At 39.0% G+C, this 19925-nt stretch overlaps 1 protein-coding gene and 1 non-coding gene across 13 annotated transcripts in view; one reads left to right on the top strand and one right to left on the bottom strand.

Annotated features, from left to right (window-relative positions):
• Positions 1–19925, top strand: part of MBNL3 (muscleblind like splicing regulator 3) — a 129148-nt gene that overhangs the window by 57559 nt on the left and 51664 nt on the right. The gene's annotated exons all lie outside the window — the stretch shown is intronic.
• Positions 1371–1473, bottom strand: LOC112582379. Its single transcript, XR_003106918.1, has one exon. It is a non-coding gene; the product is annotated as a U6 spliceosomal RNA (small nuclear RNA).

The raw sequence follows: 19925 nt of genomic DNA, 5'->3' as shown, positions 1-19925 counted from the left end.
CACCACAAGCATTCCAGACATGTCTTTTCACCAAATAAATTCCATTCTCCATTAAAGGAACCAGGGAATCCTAGGAGTAATGACTAGAGCTGGACTGAGGCAGGAAAAATATGACTCTGTGACATCTTGTGCTTCCAGAAAGTAAGGAAGTGCTTGGAAAAGGAAGGGGCCTGATAGCTGGACACTGGAACCAACCTGAAGAAGCACCCAGCGAGCAAAGTGTCAAGCTCATGGAAGACAAGGAAAGACTGAGAAACTGTCAGAGATTGGAGATTAAATAAACATGACAGATAAATATGATGTGGGATCCTGGATTGGATCCTGGAGCGGAGAAAGCACATTAGAGGGAAAATTGGTGAAATTCAAATAAGGTCTCCAGTTTACTTAATAGAATTACAGTAAAGTTAATTTCCTGGTTTTGATAACTATGGTATGTATGATGGATATATAAGTCATTGACATTATAGGAATCTGAGTTAAGGGTCTCCAGGGGTACTCTCGGAGAAGGCAATGGCACCCCACTCCAGTACTCTTGCCTGGAAAATCCTATGGGTGGAGGAGCCTGGTAGGCTGCAGTCCATGGGGTCGCTAAGAGTCGGGCACAACTGAGCGACTTCACTTTCACTTTTCACTTTCATGCATTGGAGAAGGAAATGGCAACCCACTCCAGTGTTCTTGCCTGGAGAATCCCAGGGACGGAGGAGCCTGGTGGGCTGCCGTCTATGGGGTCGCACAGAGTTGGACACGACGGAAGCGACTTAGCAGCAGCAGCAGCAGCAGGGGTACTCTGTACTATTTTTGCAATTTCTCTGTAAATCTAAAATAATTTCAAAGTTAAATGTCTTAAAAAGAACTTTCTTAGTCTTGCACATGCACCTTCTGTTTTTTGGTGCTCAGAAATACAGTGGAGTATTAGTTTTTTTGCTTTTCTTTCTTCTTCTTTTAAACTCTGGGTGTGGTAATGAGAAAGCTCTGAAATCCATGCAATGGCTGATCCTGAAACTCACCTCAACCGGCTAGATGAGTCACATAATTGAAATAGTTAACGAGAGCACTCATACCCATAATAGCGCTTCACAAACCTAGCAAATCAAAAAGTGAAAATGTAGAATATTCAGTTGAGATTGTTACAACTTACAGATAGGAAACTAGAGATCTAGTGAGGGGGAGAGTGCCTTGCCCAGGGTCACATAAGCAGTAATCAAAAGAACCTGAAAACTGCAGCGTTCTTCCAATCATTTCAGTCTTTTTTTCCATGGAGAAAAAGGAGATAAGAGAAAACATCATTTGGGATTATTGTATTTTGTTTCTGTTTTTGACCTTTGCAGCATTCATTTCATTTTGAGGGGAAACATAGAAACGTACTGCTCAAAAATATGGAACGCTTCACAAATTTTCATGTCATCCTTGTGCGAGAGCCATGCTAATCGTTGCTGTATCTTTCCAATTTTAGACTATGTGCTGTCAAAGCAAGCATTGGGCTATTGTTTTACTAAACCAAAAGCATCCAGCGCTTATGGTCAGACTGTCCATGTGACACTGGGATGCCCTGCTTTCGACGTTGTGTGGTTCTCCTTTACTTTGTTACTTTAGAAAGGGGGAAAAGTCATCTTTCCCTTTCCTAATATCTCCCTCATTTGTTGTTTCACAATATTGTGTTTAGATGAAGACTTTAAAATTCTTTTATTTATTTCTTTGACAATCATTTTGGCTGTTAATTTTGAAAACAAGAAGGAAGAGGGGCCAGGGTGTTTTATTGTTAGAGCAAGTTATCTAACTTAGTGATACTGTGCTCTTTTTAATCGCTGAAAGTCAGAACACTGAGCTGTCTCTACTCACTTGCCCATCCTTCTCTCCAAACACTGCAGCACTGAGTTAGCTAGCCAGAATCGGGGATTGTAATGGGCTGTGGATCATGTATAGCTTCACTGCAAGAAACTCTTTGATGTCTGATGCTGTTATAGATATATTCATTAGTACAAAGTCCGGGCCAGCTAGGGAGGTACCTGTCACAGATCAGCTGAAGATATTGCAGTAGCAGGTCAGCCTTGTTATGGGTCAAATACAGTTTTGTAAAGGAACACAGAATCTAATCCAATGAATTTAAAATGTTGTTTTATGGAAGCATAGCTCAAGATCATTTCTCACTACCCCTTGCAGCCAAGGCTGCAGTTGGCTGCATAGTAAGAAAGGAGTTGTGATATAGCCAGGAAGGTATTTTTCAACCACAATTTGATACCATTAAGATGGACCTTTTGTCACAGGAACCCCATTTAGTATGAGAGATCTGAAGTTTGAATACTGTCTACTGTATGTCAACTCATGTGTGGAAGAAGCTCTTTATATGTTAGGGACATAGATGTCTGATTTTACTTTATCATCTAATACTTCTCTCATGTCACATACTGTATAATCATTACAAATACTTTTTCTCTACTTCACCTTTTTGTGAAATGTGGACACAAGATACTTTTGTGCATCTGGAAATAGCAATTAGTTCTTCTAGGAACATGACTTTTCTCATATAACATCATTTACTCACTGCTGTTTTTGCCCTTACAGATTAGTTTTCTGATTGTAACATCCCCAAGGTTGCCTTGTTTTCCTCTGTCTCAGCCTGCCACTTGATTGTTGACCTACAGGTTTATATATTCCAGAGGAATTTTAGCTGTCTGTTCTTTCCTCATTATTTCTAAATAATCTTTTCATTTTTTTCTGTATTTCCTCCACTGTATAATAAGTCTTTGGTTTCTTAAATTTATGTTTTTTGTTCCTGTTAGTGTCTAATCCAGATTTGCAGCCCTGCTTAGGTTTTTAGTGTTTTTATTACTGTGCATTCACTTATCACCACAGAGTCCAGTTTTACTGCTAGACATAATGAGAAGTTTAACTCATGCTTTTTCCTATCTTTCTTGATACTGTTTTCTTAAAAGTCAGTAAACAGTTCCATTTGTTCTACAACCTTGTATTTTGTAAATAATCTCCACCATTTAGATTAACCATGTTGTTTAGAGTTCAAGTAAATTATTTTTCCAATATTATTCATGATGAGTTTGTATAATATGGCTTAGTGTTGCTTAGTTGCTAAGTCATGTCCACCTCTTTTGGAACCCCTTAGACTGTAGCTCGCCAGGCTCCTCTGTCTGTGGAATTCTCCAGGCAAGAATACTGGAATGGATTGCTATTCCCTTCTCAAGGGAATCTTCCTGACCCAGGGATTGAACCCGGGTCTCCTGCATTGCAGGCAGATTCTTTACTGTCTGAGCCACCAGGGCTTAGTGTCATGCCTAATCTGTTTAGTGAAGTAGATGTAACAATAGGATCTATCAGTTTTTGCAGCTGTTACTGGTTCATAAGCATGTCAATATATGCTTTCAGTTGGATTTTTTCTATTGTAAGTAGACATTTTACTGTAGTTGAAACTCAAATTTTTATTTACACAGTGGGAATTGGTAGAAAAGAGATATTAGCCTTTTGCTCCTGCCCATGTTCTTGTGGGTACACAGTAGACAGTGAAGGCAGTTTCCACACTGAAAAACATCCAGTGGCTTGAAAACATAGAGTCCACAGTGATAGAACCAATTTCCTGAACTAAGACATAACCAGTGTATTAGGCATGATTTGCCTGCTAACTAGTTAAAACTAAGGTTCTGGTTTCTGTCTTTAGCATGCAGAAATGCAAACAGAAAACCTTTCTTCTCTCTGTGACTTTAAACTTCACCCATCTTTTATATGTGTCTGGGTACAGTGAGTAGGCAGCATTGTAGTATCGATCATCTCTTATTCCATTCCAAATACATTTTGGAGATTATATTTTTAAGATGACATTGTTTTAAGATCACACTGTCATACTGTCTTAAAATTTTTGTTCATCCTATTTATGAAAAAAAAAAGTAACCCTGAAGTAGCCATTTGAGAAGTTTGAATATTTAAAACTCTATGTGGTTTGAAAACATTTGCTAAATACCTATCCCAGAAGTTGTTTTTCTGTTGTTAATGTTTATACTTATCACATGCTTTGGTAAACGAACTTAAATCTTTTACCAACATTTGTAAAAACATAATCTCTAGAGGGTGTTTTTTTTTTTTGCAATTTCCTGGTTATTTCACTTTTTCTCTTAGCCAGAAAAGCATTCTATATGGACGCAAATTCAATTTTAACTTCCAAGCAACTGAAAACATTTTTTTGTTTATTTTTATTCTGCTAGCACTACAACAAAGAAAGGATTTTTCCAGCTTTATTGAGATATAATTGACCTATAACATTGGTTAAGTTTAAGGTATAAAACATGATGATTTGATACAACTATATATTGGGAAATGATTACCACAATATGCTTAGTTAACACCTCTGTCACCTCATATAATTACTCTTTTTGTAGAACATTTCAAGACTTACTCTCTTAGCAACTATCAAGTATATAATACAGTTTTGTTCACTATGGGCTTCCCTGGTGGCTCAGATGGTAAAGAATCTGCCTGCAATTCAGGAGACCTGGGTTCGATCCCTGGGTTGGGAAGATCTCCTCAGGAGGAAATGGCAACTCACTCCAGTATTTTTGCCTGGAGAATCCTGTGGTCAGAGGAGCCTGGAGGACTATAGTCCATGGGGGTCACAAAAGAGTCAGACATGAATGAGTGACTAACACTCTCTCTGTTCACTATGACGCTGTACATTATATCCACAGAACATATTCATCTTATAACTGGAAGTTTGTACCCTTAGATCATATCTCTCTATTTTCCCTACTCCCCTGTCCCTGGTAACCTCCATTCTACTCTATTTCTATGGCTTTGGCTTTTTTCAGATTCCTCATGTCAATGAAAGGATACAGTATTTGTCTTTCTGTGTCTAGTTGTCAAGGTAAATGCATGTTGCCAAAAAAGGATTTCCTTCTTTATAATGGCTGAATAATATTCCATTGTATATGGTTTGGAATATTGTCTTGTCTTTCAAAGATGCCTTAGAGGTAGTCTTCATAAATACCTCTTTCTTCAGTGAAGCACAGATGTAACCATGGAAATGTTTGATGTGAATCATGGTATCAGCAATGGAATAAACATAGAAAATGCTGCCTTGTAATAACAGCTCTAAAAAGGGCTCCTTGTGTGGTCATGAGAATCCTCCTACCTCTGTTTCTCTTCATACAAGAGCACGGAGCAGCACTCAATTTGTAGGCTTATTGATTATGGTTTACTACAAGGATTTTAAATGTTAGGGATCATTTGATGCTGAAAGTCCTGTTAAATCCATTAAGAATTCTATATACACCCAATTCCTGAAAGAAATTATTCATTCAGCAAATATTTATTAAAACCTATTACTTGTTACGGAGAAGGCAATGGCACCCCACTCCAGTACTCTTGCCTGGAAAATCCCATGGACGGAGGAGCCTGGTGGGCTGCAGTCCATGGGGTCGCTAAGAGTCGGACACGACTGAGCGACTTCACTTTCACTTTTCACTTTCATGCATTGGAGAAGGAAATGGCAACCCACTCCAGTGTTCTTGCCTGGAGAATCCCAGGGACGGGGAGCCTGGTGGGCTACTGTCTATGGGGTCGCACAGAGTTGGACACGACTGAAGCGACTCAGCAGCAGCATTACTTGTTAGGCAAGGACTGTACCGAATGCAAAGTTGTGGAAGATATGGTCCCTGCCTGACCTCCTAGTAGGAAGCTGCTTGTGTTATGTGCCATAAGCCAGGTACAAACTAATCATGAGAAGAATCCAAGGGGGAAGGCGGAGGGCTGGAATTACACCCAGCTGTGGTGGTTAAAGAAAGAGTCATGAAAGTGGTACCATGTGAGATATTCTTGGAAGGAGGGATAGGAAGAGATTCCAGGCAGAAAGGATAACCTCAGCAAAGACAGAGGCAAAACTGTAGCATGGATTTGGGGAGTTGAGTGTTAAGTCAGCCTCTGAAGTGTAGATCGTATGTTGGTAGAGGAGTAGCCTTAAAAGGAAGTGAGGAGTTTGAACTTGATTTTGTAGCTCTGAGGAATCTGACAATTTTTTTTTTTTTTTTTTTTTTTTTTCTTTTTTTTTTTTTTTTTTTAATTTTATTTATTTTTAAACTTTACATAACTGTATTAGATTTGCCAAATATCAAAATGAATCCGCCACAGGTATACATGTGTTCCCCATCCTGAACCCTCCTCCCTCCTCCCTCCCCATTCCATCCCTCTGGGTCGTCCCAGTGCACCAGCCCCAAGCATCCAGTATCGTGCATCGAACCTGGACTGGCAACTCATTTCATACATGATATTTACATGTTTCAATGCCATTCTCCCAAATCTTCCCACCCTCTCCCTCTCCCACAGAGTCCATAAGACTGTTCTATACATCAGTGTCTCTTTTGCTGTCTCGTACACAGGGTTATTGTTACCATCTTTCTAAATTCCATATATATGCGTTAGTATACTGTATTGGTGTTTTTCTTTCTGGCTTACTTCACTCTGTATAATAGGCTCCAGTTTCATCCACCTCATTAGAACTGATTCAAATGTATTCTTTTTAATGGCTGAATAATACTCCATTGTGTATATGTACCACAGCTTTCTTATCCATTCATCTGCTGATGGACATCTAGGTTGCTTCCATGTCCTGGCTATTATAAACAGTGCTGCGATGAACATTGGGGTACTCGTGTCTCTTTCCCTTCTGGTTTTCTCAGTGTGTATGCCCAGCAGTGGGATTGCTGGATCATAAGGCATGTCTATTTCCAGTTTTTTAAGGAATCTCCACACTGTTCTCCATAGTGGCTGCACTAGTTTGCATTCCCACCAACAGTGTAAGAGGGTTCCCTTTTCTCCACACCCTCTCCAGCATTTATTACTTGTAGACTTTTGGATTGCAGCCATTCTGACTGGTGTGAAATGGTACCTCATAGTGGTTTTGATTTGCATTTCTCTGATAATGAGTGATGTTGAGCATCTTTTCATGTGTTTGTTAGCCATCTGTATGTCTTCTTTGGAGAAATGTCTATTTAGTTCTTTGGCCCATTTTTTGATTGGGTCATTTATTTTTCTGGAGTTGAGCTGTAGGAGTTGCTTGTATATTCTCGAGATTAGTTGTTTGTCAGTTGCTTCATTTGCTATTATCTTCTCCCATTCTGAAGGCTGTCTTTTCACCTTGCTAATAGTTTCCTTTGATGTGCAGAAGCTTTTAAGGTTAATTAGGTCCCATTTGTTTATTTTTGCTTTTATTTCCAATATTCTGGGAGGTGGGTCATAGAGGATCCTGCTGTGATGTATGTCAGAGAGTGTTTTGCCTATGTCTCCTCTAGGAGTTTTATAGTTTCTGGTCTTACGTTGAGATCTTTAATCCATTTGAGTTTATTTTTGTGTATGGTGTTAGAAAGTGTTCTAGTTTCATTCTTTTACAAGTGGTTGACCAGAGTTCCCAGCACCACTTGTTAAAGAGATTGTCTTTAATCCATTGTATATTCTTGCCTCCTTTGTCGAAGATAAGGTGTCCATATGTGCGTGGATTTATCTCTGGGCTTTCTATTTTGTTCCATTGATCTATATTTCTGTCTTTGTGCCAGTACCATACTGTCTTGATAACTGTGGCTTTGTAGTAGAGCCTGAAGTCAGGTAGGTTGATTCCTCCAGTTCCATTCTTCTTTCTCAAGATCGCTTTGGCTATTCGAGGTTTTTTGTTTTTCCATACAAATTGTGAAATTATTTGTTCTAGCTCTGTGAAGAATGCTGTTGGTAGCTTGATAGGGATTGCATTGAATCTATAGATTGCTTTGGGTAGTATACTCATTTTCACTACATTGATTCTTCCAATCCATGAACATGGTATATTTCTCCATCTGTTAGTGTCCTCTTTGATTTCTTTCACCAGTGTTTTATAGTTTTCTATATATAGGTCTTTAGATTCTTTAGGTAGATATATTCCTAAGTATTTATTCTTTCCGTTGCAATGGTGAATGGAATTGTTTCCTTAATTTCTCTTTCTGTTTTCTCATTATTAGTGTATAGGAATGCAAGGGATTTCTGTGTGTTGATTTTATATCCTGCAACTTTACTATAGTCATTGATTAGTTCTAGTAATTTTCTGGTGGAGTCTTTAGGGTTTTCTATGTAGAGGATCATGTCATCTGCAAACAGTGAGAGCTTTACTTCTTCTTTTCCAATTTGGATTCCTTTTATTTCTTTTTCTGCTCTGATTGCTGTGGCCAAAACTTCCAAAACTATGTTGAATAGTAATGGTGAAAGTGGGCACCCTTGTCTTGTTCCTGACTTTAGAGGAAATGCTTTCAATTTTTCACCATTGAGGATAATGTTTGCTGTGGGTTTGTCATATATAGCTTTGATTATGTTGAGGTAGGTTCCTTCTATTCCTGCTTTCTGGAGAGTTTTGATCATAAATGGATGTTGAATTTTGTCAAAGGCTTTCTCTGCATCTATTGAGATAATCATATGGTTTTATTTTTCAATTTGTTAATGTGGTGTATTACATTGATTGATTTGCGGATATTGAAGAATCCTTGCATCCCTGGGATAAAGCCCACTTGGTCATGGTGTATGATCTTTTTAATGTGTGTTGGATTCTGATTGCTAGAATTTTGTTAAGGATTTTTGCATCTATGTTCATCAGTGATATTGGCCTGTAGTTTTCTTTTTTTGTGGGATCTTTGTCAGGTTTTGGTATTAGGGTGATGGTGGCCTCATAGAATGAGTTTGGAAGTTTACCATCCTCTGCAATTTTCTGGAAGAGTTTGAGCAGGATAGGTGTTAGCTCTTCTCTAAATTTTTGGTAGAATTCAGCTGTGAAGCCGTCTGGACCTGGGCTTTTGTTTGCTGGAAGATTTTTTATTACAGTTTCAATTTCCGTGCTTGTGATGGGTCTGTTAAGATTTTCTATTTCTTCCTGATCGAGGTTTTGGAAAGTTGTACTTTTCTAAGAATTTGTCCATTTCTTCCACGTTGTCCATTTTATTGGCATATAATTGTTGATAGTAGTCTCTTATGATCCTTTGTATTTCTGTGTTGTCTGTTGTGATCTCTCCATTTTCATTTCTAATTTTATTGATTTGATTTTTTCTCCCTTTGTTTCTTGATGAGTCTGGCTAATGGTTTGTCAATTTTATTTATCCTTTCAAAGAACCAGCTTTTGGTTTTGTTGATTTTTGCTATGGTCTCTTTGTTTCTTTTGCATTTATTTCTGCTCTAATTTTTAAGATTTCTTTCCTTCTACTAACCCTGGGGTTCTTCATTTCTTCCTTTTCTAGTTGCTTTAGGTGTAGAGTTAGGTTATTTATTTGACTTTTTTCTTGTTTCTTGAGGTGTGCCTGTATTGCTATGAACTTTCCCCTTAGGACTGCTTTTACCGTGTCCCACAGGTTTTGGGTTGTTGTGTTTTCATTTTCATTCGTTTCTATGCAAATTTTGATTTCTTTTTTGATTTCTTCTGTGATTTGTTGGTTATTCAGCAGCGTGTTGTTCAGCCTCCATATGTTGGATTTTTTAATAGTTTTTCTCCTGTAATTGAGATCTAATCTTACTGCATTGTGGTCAGAAAAGATGCTTGGAATGATTTCTATTTTTTTGAATTTACCAAGGCTAGCTTTATGGCCCAGGATGTGATCTATCCTGGAGAAGGTTCCATGTGCGCTTGAGAAGAAGGTGAAATTCATTGTTTTGGGATGAAATGTCCTATAGATATCAATTAGGTCTAACTGGTCTATTGTATCGTTTAAAGTTTGTGTTTCCTTGTTAATTTTCTGTTTAGTTGATCTATCCATAGGTGTGAGTGGGGTATTAAAGTCTCCCACTATTATTGTGTTATTGTTAATTTCTTCTTTCATACTTGTTAGCATTTGTCTTACATACTGCGGTGCTCCCGTGTTGGGTGCATATATATTTATAATTGTTATATCTTCTTCTTGGATTGATCCTTTGATCATTATGTAGTGACCATCTTTGTCTCTTTTCACAGTCTTTGTTTTAAAGTCTATTTTATCTGATATGAGTATTGCTACTCCTGCTTTCTTTTGGTCCCTATTTGCATGGAAAATCTTTTTCCAGCCCTTCACTTTCAGTCTGTATGTGTCCCCTGTTTTGAGGTGGGTCTCTTGTAGACAACATATGCAGGGGTCTTGTTTTTGTATCCATTCAGCCAGTCTTTGTCTTTTGGTTGGGGCATTCAACCCATTTACGTTTAAGGTAATTACTGATAAGTATGACCCCGTTGCCATTTACTTTATTGTTTTGGGTTCGAATTTATACACAATTTTTGTGTTTCCTGTCTAGAGAATATCCTTTAGTATTTGTTGGAGAGCTGGTTTGGTGGTGCAGAATTCTCTCAGCTTTTGCTTGTTTGAAAAGCTTTTGATTTCTCCTTCATACTTGAATGAGATCCTTGCTGGGTACAATAATCTGGGCTGTAGATTATTTTCTTTCATCATTTTAAGTATGTCTTGCCATTCCCTCCTGGCTTGAAGAGTTTCTATTGAAAGATCAGCTGTTATCCTTATGGGAATTCCCTTGTGTGTTATTTGTTGTTTTTCCCTTGCTGCTTTTAATATTTGTTCTTTGTGTTTGATCTTTGTTAATTTGATTACTATGTGTCTTGGGGTGTTTCGCCTTGGGTTTATCCTATTTGGGACTCTCTGGGTTTCTTGGACTTGGGTGATTATTTCCTTCCCCATTTTAGGGAAGTTTTCAACTATTATCTCCTCAAGTATTTTCTCATGGTCTTTCTTTTTGTCTTCTTCTTCTGGGACCCCTATGATTCGAATGTTGTAGCGTTTAATATTGTCCTGGAGGTCTCTGAGATTGTCCTCATTTCTTTTAATTCGTTTTTCTTTTATCCTCTCTGATTCATTATTTCTACCATTCTATCTTCTAATTCACTAATCCTATCTTCTGCCTCTGTTATTCTACTATTTGTTGCCTCCAGAGTGTTTTTAATTTCACTTATTGCATTATTCATTATATATTGACTCTTTTTTATTTCTTCTAAGTCCTTGTTAAACCTTTCTTGCATCTTCTCAATCCTTGCCTCCAGGCTATTTATCTGTGATTCCATTTTAATTTCAAGATTTTGGATCAATTTCACTATCATTATTCGGAATTCTTTATCAGGTAGATTCCCTATCTCTTCCTCTTTGGTTTGGTTTGGTGGGCATTTATCCTGTTCCTTTATCTGCTGGCTATTCCTCTGTCTCTTCATCTTGTTTAAATTGCTGAGTTTGGGGTGTCCTTTCTGTATTCTGGCAGTTTGTGGAGTTCTCTTTATTGTGGCGTTCCTCGCTGTGTGTGGGTTTGTACAGGTGGCTTGTCAAGGTTTCCTGGTTAGGGAAGCTTGTGTCGATGTTCTGGTGGATGGAGCTGTATTTCTTCTCTCTGGAGTGTAATGAAATGTCCAGTAATGAGTTATGAGATGTCTATGGTTTTGGGGTGACTTTGGGCAGCCTGTATCTTGAAGCTCAGGGCTGTGTTCCTTTGTTGCTGGAGAATTTGCTTGGTATGTCTTTCCCTGGAACTTGTTGGCCCTTGTGTGGTGCTTGGTTTCAGTGTCGGTATGGAGGCGTTTGATGAGCTCCTGTCATTTAATGTTCCTTGGAGTCAGGAGTTCCCTGGAGTCAGGGATTGGACTTAAGCCTCCTACTTCCAGTTATCGGTCTTAATTTTACAGTAGTTTCAAAACTTCTCCTTCTATCCAGCACCACTGATAAAACATCTACGTTAAAGATGAAAAGTTTCTCTACTGTGAGGGTCACTCAGAGAGGTTCACAGCGTTACATGGAGAAGAGAAGAGGGAGGAGGGAGTTAGAGGTGACCCAAATGAGATGAGGTGGAATCAATAGTGGAGAGAGTGGGCTAGCCAGTAGTCACTTCCTTATGTGCACTCCACAACTGGACCACTCAGAGATGTTCACGGAGTTATACAGGGAAGAGAAGAAGGAGGCAGGAGACAGAGGTGGCCAGAAGGATAAAAGGGGGAAATGAAAAGGCGGGAGACAGATCCAGCCAGTAATCAGTTCCTTAAGTGTTCTCCACCGTCTGGAACACACAGAAATTCACAGAGTTGGGTAGAGTAGAGAGGGATTAGGGAGGAGATACAGGTGACCTGGTGGAGAAAATGGAGAGTCCAAAGGGAGAGAGAGCAGTCAAGCCAGTAATCTCGTACACTAGTGAAAAATGGGTCCTGAAGATTGGGTTCTTAAAGGTACAAAATTGGTAACAAATACATAAAAACAAAAATTAGAAATTAGAGTAGAGTTTGGAATTTCAAAAATGCGATGTTAATGAAAAGGAGAAGGAAAAGAAAGAGAGAAAAAACGAACAAAGAAAAACAAACAAGGTCGTGAAAGTAATAAAGAAACTACGGGTACAAAATTGATAACTAATACCAAACAGCAAAAATTAAAAATCCAGAGTAGAGTTTGGAATTTCAAAAATACAACGTTAAAAAAAAAAAAAAAAAAAAAAAAAATAATAAGAAGAAGAAAAATAAAGAGAGAAAACAAACAAACCAACAAAAACAATGTCGCAAAAATTATAAAGAAAATACAGGTACAAAATTGATATCAAATACCAAAAAGCATAAATTAAAAATCTTGAGTAGAGTTGGAATTGCAGATATACGATGTTATATAAAAGAAGAAGAGAAAGAAACAGAGGAAAAAAAAAAAAAAAAGTCACAGCAATTATGAAAAAAACTATAGGTACAAAATTGATAATATATATCAAAAGGCTAAAATTAAAAATCTAGAGTAGAGTTTGGAATTTCAAAAATGCAATGTTAAAGAAAAGAAGAAAAAGAAAAAAAGAAAAAAAAAAAAAAAAAAAAAAACCACGGTCAAAAAATTATAAAATATATATATGAAGTTTGCTGAAGAAGAAAAAAAAAAAAAAAAAAATAGGGTCTTTTTTTTTTTTTTGCAAAGTAATAGTTATAAAAGTGAAAATTAAAGGACAATAGAGGACTTAAAAAAAAATTTTTTTTTAATTAAAAAAAAAAAAAGAAAGAAAGAAAGATTGATCGTAAAAATAGTAAAAATATATCTAGGTCTTTCTCTGGTTTTGTTGTGAGTATTGTGGGTTCAGTTCATTTTTGGCAGTTCCTTAGTCCGACTTATATTTCTCAAGATCTATAGGCCCCTTCCTATGTAATCCGTAGTAACCACAGGGTTTTAATCTATGGCCTGTAGCTTCCAAGGCGTTTCCCTCTGTTAGAGCTTCTTCTGTTTGCTGGTCTCTTCAGTGTCTGGTTCCCGCCCTGACACAAAGGGGACGGTGGAGGACCCTATTTTTTTTTTTTTTTTTTTAATTTAGGCTCACTTGTTCAGCCGCGCTGTGGGGAGGGAGGGAGGGATGCTGCAAACAGATAACACTGGCGTGCGCTCGAAGTGCCTCGGCCACACTGGGTCTGCCCCCGCTCACGGCGCGTGTAACCTCCCTGCCCACACTGCTTGGGCTCTAGGTTGTTCCGCCGGGAACAATCAGAGGCCGGCCCTGGACTGAGCTCCCAGGTCCAAGCCGCTCAGGTTCAGGCACTCGGGTAGTCCTCAGAGGCGCAGACTCGGTTGGGCCTGCGTTTTGTGTTCTTCCCAGGTCGAGCAGCTCAGGCGATGAGGTGCTTGGCGGGCGCCAATGCTGCGACTTATCGCCTCCCCGCCACTCGGTTATCTGGGTGTAAAACCGGCGCACCTTCTCAGGCAGATGTTGACCGTCCAGACCCCCAAGAAGTTTTAGTTAGCAAAGAAGCCTGCTTACAGTTTTATAGATAGTGTCTCTCTGGGGCTGCGATTGCCCCCTTCCGGCTCTGGTTGCCTGTCACCGGAGGGGGAGGTCTGCAGCCGGCTATCTCTGTTCAGTCCTTTGTTCTGTGCGCGGGCCTGGCGGTGTCTTAGGTTAGGGCTGGCTTTTCGCGTGGTAGATATCCCACAGTCTGGTTTGCTAGCCCAAATTATTTCGCTCAGATAGCGCTCAGGACATTCGGCCCGATTCTTACTCTAAGGGACACAGCCCGTGCCGCACTTCCCTGCCCAGCCCCCGCTTGCTAATGCCGTGTGCAGGCGTCTGCGCTGCTTCTCCGCTGGGGGAGTTCCCGTAGGGCTCACAATCCGCGATTTTTAATTGTTTATTTATTTTTTTTTTTTCCCCTCCCTTTTATGTTGCCCTCTGTGCTTCCAAAGCTCGGCACAGATTCGGCAGTGAGAGGGTTTCCTGGTGTTTGGAAACTTCTCTCTTTTTAAGACTCCCTTCCCGGGACGGAACTCCGTCCCTCCCTCTTTTGTCTCTTTTTTTGTCTTTTATATTTTTTCCTACCTCCTTTCGAAGAGTTGGGCTGCTTTTCTGGGTGCCTGATGTCCTCTGCCGGCATTCGGAAGTTGTTTTGTGGAATTTACTCGATGTTTAAATGCTCTTTTGATGAATTTGTGGGGGAGAAAGTGTTCTCCCCGTCCTACTCCTCCGCCATCTTGGCTCCTCCGAATCTGACAATTTTTAAGTAGAGAAATGGCATCACCAGCCTATGTAAGATGAGTGGATAGAGCCAAAGAGACTGGCGACAGAGGAACCGCCTAGAAAGCTCCTGTTGAAGCTTAGAAAGCTTCATATTGATGGAATGAAATGATAAGAACTTGAATTAGTGGGAAGGAAAAGCCACTGATGGGTTTGAGATGTTGTTCAAGTCAACATGGTTAAATAAGAGGGGGTTGAAATTTTACTTCTGCCTACTGCTGTTGTGTTCACCTCAATATCCAATTTCATCACATTTGAAGTGAGGATTTCTCAGACTTTTGGGGGGTTTCACATTAGATGATGTCATTTACCACCACAGCTTTTGTGCCTGGCACACATAGTACATATTAGGAGCTTGAAAAGTGTTCATTGAATTAAACATTCCCCCACTTTGTTGCATCATTTTGACAGAGGAAGAACCAATATGGGCTCCCCTGCAAGGTGCCAAGTCATCTCTTCACGTGTGTCTATATTTCTACTCCCAGTTCAGTTTTTACCTGAATATGAATGAAAATTGTGTACACCCATGTGTCAACATTCCTCACTAAGTCACATTTTAACCTAGATTTGATGGCCTACCGAATGCTGATTTTTGTGAATTTCTGTCCCTTAGTATTATAGAAATGTTCCTTGGCCAAGCACCTTGGATGCTCTCCAAATGTTGCATTTTGAGTGCTTTGACCCTCTATGTGGATTTTTTAAAAAATTGCTGAGTGGCCACTGTAACATCTTGGGTTTCCCTGGTGGTTCAGATGGTAAAGAATTTGCCTGTAGTGCAGGAGACCTGGGTTTGATCCCTGGGTCGGGAAGATCCCCTGGAGAAGGAAATGGCAACCCACTCCAGTATTCTTGCCTGGAGAATCACCATGGACAGAGGAGGGGTTGCAAAGAGTTGGACACGGTTGAACAACTAAGCACCGTAACATATTAATATCTTAAAGTAATTAGTGTGATAAGCTAGTAATATTCAAGCATCATTTTTTGCCTTTAAATGTTTGAAATTTAATTTCACAACAAATGGCTACCTTGCAAGTAAAGGTATTCTTGGAAGCACAATTAGTGCTAATAAGGTCATTCTGAGTCACGTACAAGGTCAAAATCTGCAGAAAAGTATTTTGTGTAAAAGGTAACTGCCTATTCCAATAAAACTATATATTTAAAGTTTAATCAATAAAGACTGTTCCAAATGTACAGTGATCTTTTAAAAGTCCAAAGAGTTTGAGTTTGAGCATGGAAAGGCAAAGAAAAAATCTTAGAGAGCCCATGTATTGACATTCTAAAATAAATATACCAAGCAATCTGCTTTTTCAAAGACATGGGGAAATAATGAGAAATGTGAAAGTAATTTCAAGATGGAATTTTTAAAAGGGATTTCTAGGCTTACGTGCTGTACCTTGATATTTGTACAGTCAGTTCAATCTCTTATACCATCTCCATCTTCATCTCCATTTCACATAGTGATTTCAGTTTTTCAGGACAGACATCCTGAGGCCTTGGGTGAATCAAGACATGATTCAGGGTTAGGCAACTGACTCTAGTTCAAAAATAAGAAAAGTACCTGGGACATTTTTAGAAAAATGTTTCAAGAAAGAAGAAAACTTAAGATGGTTTTAAGTATTTAGCAGCATTCAGCTGATGTCATTAATAGTTTATAATAATGTTCATAATTGTAACTTGCATATTTGAATAAGCGACTGACAGCTAAGATGAAGCCAAGACTCTCTTTCACTCTTCCCAACTTCTAAAGGTGTCACTCTGGTGGCACATGACATTTACTCCATCTCTGAAATATTCATGATAAATTTAATCATCACATTTCACTATTCCTCCCTCAAATCGCCTACTAGAGAAACACACAAGAAAAAAAAAATAATAACATTACTTCCTAGCCAGAGATTGTAGAGAAAAAAGAGAGAGAAATTTGGAAACATCTATCTATAGCTTCCCTGGTGGCTCAGATGGTAAAGTGGCTGCTTGCAATGCTCGAGACCCGGATTTGATCCATGGGTCAGGAAGATCCCCTGGGGAAGGAAATGGCAACCCACTCCAGTACTTTTGCCTGGAAAATTTCCATGGACTGAGGAGCCTGGTAGGCTACAGTCCATGGGGGTCACAAAGAGTCAGATACGACTGAGCGACTTCACTTTTCTTCTTTTCTTTCATCTATTGAGAGAGGCTTTTCATTCTGAAATACTTCAGCTCTAATAATAATGTATTTGAAACAAAACCAGAATGAAAGTGTAATGAATAAAATAACATGCTAATGAAAGAGGGGGTGATAGAGAAAGGGAGACTCCCCCAGAGAGAGAATTATTTGTGCCATTTTTATCACAGATTATAAACTCCATTATCAACTCCTTGGCTTTCCTTTAAGCAAAAATGAAGAACTGTGATTAGTTATGGCTCAGAGACATCTCGTTCTCCCCATCAGATTTCTCCTCCTCCTCAATAGCATCTCTAGACCCCTATTTTAGCCACCTTTGATTTCTACCCCACTGTCTTCCTTTGATTTCTATCCCATACTGTCAAGTGCTAGAGCCCCTCTCAGCAACAGTCCCCAGGCCCCTGCAATTGCAGGAGAGAGATGTATAAACTCCTTGTAGGCAGGTTCCCTGCCTTACTCTTTGTGTCGTCCATAGTATCCAGCAGTCTTGTTACAGAGAGGTGCTTATTAACCAATGTACTTTCTTTTATCAAGCAATAAGAACAATGCAGTTCAATACATTTTCCTCTCTACAGTAGTTATCAGAAAGCTCAGAGCTACACTTAGGGCCCAGCTGAAGCGATTAACCTTATCTAGCTTTTTGAAGTTTTTGATGTAATTGCCACCACCTTCCCCATTACATCACTCTGATTCTTTGCTGCTGCTAAGTTGCTTCAGTCGTGTCTGACTCTGCGACCCCATAGACGGCAGCCTACCAGGCTCCTCCGTCCATGGGATTTTCCAGGCAAAAGTACTGGAGTGGTGTGCCATTGCCTTCTTTAGGCCCATGATAATGGTGTTTTTGGAAATGTGTCCTTCTTATAAGAAGGACACATTTCCAAGCCATTTTGGGAGAATGTAGTTGTGTAACTAGTGAGAGGGCAAGGGAAGAGGTTAATTCTATTTCCAAATTTCTTATTTGCAGCTTATTAAGCTGTTTGAGTGTTTTTTATTTTTGACATGTCAATGTATTACAAGCATTACGGTATTGCAAACTGGGGGCTTCAGTTTAAGTAAGCTGCCGGTGATACTCAGAAGTAAACTGCGTGCTGCTGAGACTACTCTTAGTCAGAAGGGAAAGAATAGCGAATACTTGGAACTCCTTAGCAAGGTATTTATTTTCTTCACAATGAAAAGAAGAACGTATCTTATGGGATGTCCTGTTTCCTTACTGCATCACTGCAGGGTACAACCGATGAACTTTGGTGCTTGCTTTGAGGTTTGGGAGTCTACCAATACTTCACCTTTTGGTTATCCATGTTGAAGTGCTGTGGTCAACATTGGTTGTTTGCTTGTTTGATGTGAAAAGTATTTCCTTCCTTTGAGCTTATCTTTTTTTTCCAAATACCTTTTCTGGGAGTGAAGAGAAGAGGTAGTGCTTTCAAATGAGTGTGCTTTCTGCAGTGTAGTAAAGGTATTAATTTATTGGAGAGCCAAGGAGAATTTACTAGAAAGTCTTCTGCCTGCTTAAATTTGGGTACCTAGCAAACATTTCAAAAGCACACCCTGGGGAGATTTGTAGAGCAAATGTAGGCAATGTAGTACAGAGCTCTTAAGTACTTATCTCCATAGCTAATTGTTCTACGTTTGTAAACAGAAAATGAATGTGTTAGTAGTACAATAGAATTTTGAGAGGTCCAATCCTTGTTTTTGCATGACCTGGACTGGCCTTCTTTTATGCGACTGCTAACATCATTACTGAGGTCAGAGATGTGGAATTAAGATATCAAAAGCCCTTTGATATGACCTTTTAGAAACTGAATTATCAGCGACATAAGAAAATGCTCAGTAAATGGCTCAGTCTATTGTTGGATTAGACAGCTGCGTTCCCAGTGTTGGGAAAGTGTTGTTGGCTGACTGGCAGCACCACCTTCACCTGGGAACTTGGTAGAAATGTAAATTCTTGGGCCCCACCCAGAACTGCTGAATCACAAACTTTGAAGGTGAATCTGACAGTCTGTTTTAAAAGGCCCTCCTGAACACTCGAATTTGAGGACCACTAGTTTAGAGAAACCAGTGGCTCAGTTGGTAAAGAATCTGCCTGCAATGCCGGAGACCTGGATTCCATCCCTGGGTTGGGAAGATCCCCTGGAGAAGGAAATGACAACCCACTCCAGTTTTCTTACCTGAAGAATTCCATGGACAGAGGAGCTGGGCAGGCTACAGTCCTTGGGATTGCAGAGTAGGACACGACTGTGTGACTAGCTTTCACTTTCACTGTCTAACAGTCCAGGAGAGTATCAACTAAGAATAATGTATCTCAGTTTCAGAATTCTCAGCACTTACTATTCCTTCAATGCTTTTTCTTTTTTTCCACTTTTTTTCAAATGGCCTCATCCTTGGCTTATTGTTTATATTCAGATCTGGTGGAAAGAAAATGACACATGTTCTGGAAGACATATATCTTTGGGAAAGTTATATTATTCTCCCCAGGGAGCACCACAATGCTTATTAGCTGAGAGAAGACATACTGCATGAGACGTACTGCACGAAAGAGCAGTTTACTTTTGTTGCTGTTCAGTCGCTCAGTTGTGTCCAACTCTGTTACACTCAGCATTTCTCAAAAAATATTTCACCACAGAACCCTCTTTTTGTGGCGCACATGGAAACTTTCCATGGAACATCTCATCACAGGTAGTTGGGCAAGAATACCATTGGTATGTAAATGTATGAAACCGAAAAGAAAAAGATTCTTTTAATCATTTGTCTATTGTAACACTTTGGAAGGATTAGTGACTTTTTTTTATACTCCAAAAGCTCTAATGTAGGTGTCGCTAGCTGCCACAAGTGGACTTTCAAAATTTTATATGCAGCAAGTGTGGGGACAAAAAGGGTCTAGATATGTATATGGTATATATAATATACATTTGTATATAATATTTATTGTTCTTTATAATAGAAATATATTCAATATAGTATTCAGTATAATGAGAATATTCAATAAATGAATAAATATGTTCAAATGTTTCACATTTATATGAGTTGCTCTTGGCTTCTAAGCAGTTGGCCTATTGAGAAGAAAAACAAGAAAAATGAAAAACTAGTTCAAATATTTAGAAACAGTTTTATAATGAGATTCATTTTTATTATTTTACCAACTTAGATGAATCATATTCAAAATCCCTTTGTGATAATTAATTATGTGTTAGAATTTTAAGCACCATTAATATCTTTTATAGCCTGTTATTTGTTTTGCTTTATCCTCCTAACTTTCTAGGAAAAAATGACTTGCCTGATT

This window comes from Bubalus bubalis, chromosome X (assembly GCF_019923935.1).
Source record: "Bubalus bubalis isolate 160015118507 breed Murrah chromosome X, NDDB_SH_1, whole genome shotgun sequence".
Classification (NCBI taxonomy): Eukaryota; Metazoa; Chordata; class Mammalia; order Artiodactyla; family Bovidae; genus Bubalus; species Bubalus bubalis.
This window is presented reverse-complemented; position numbering and strand designations above follow the sequence as displayed.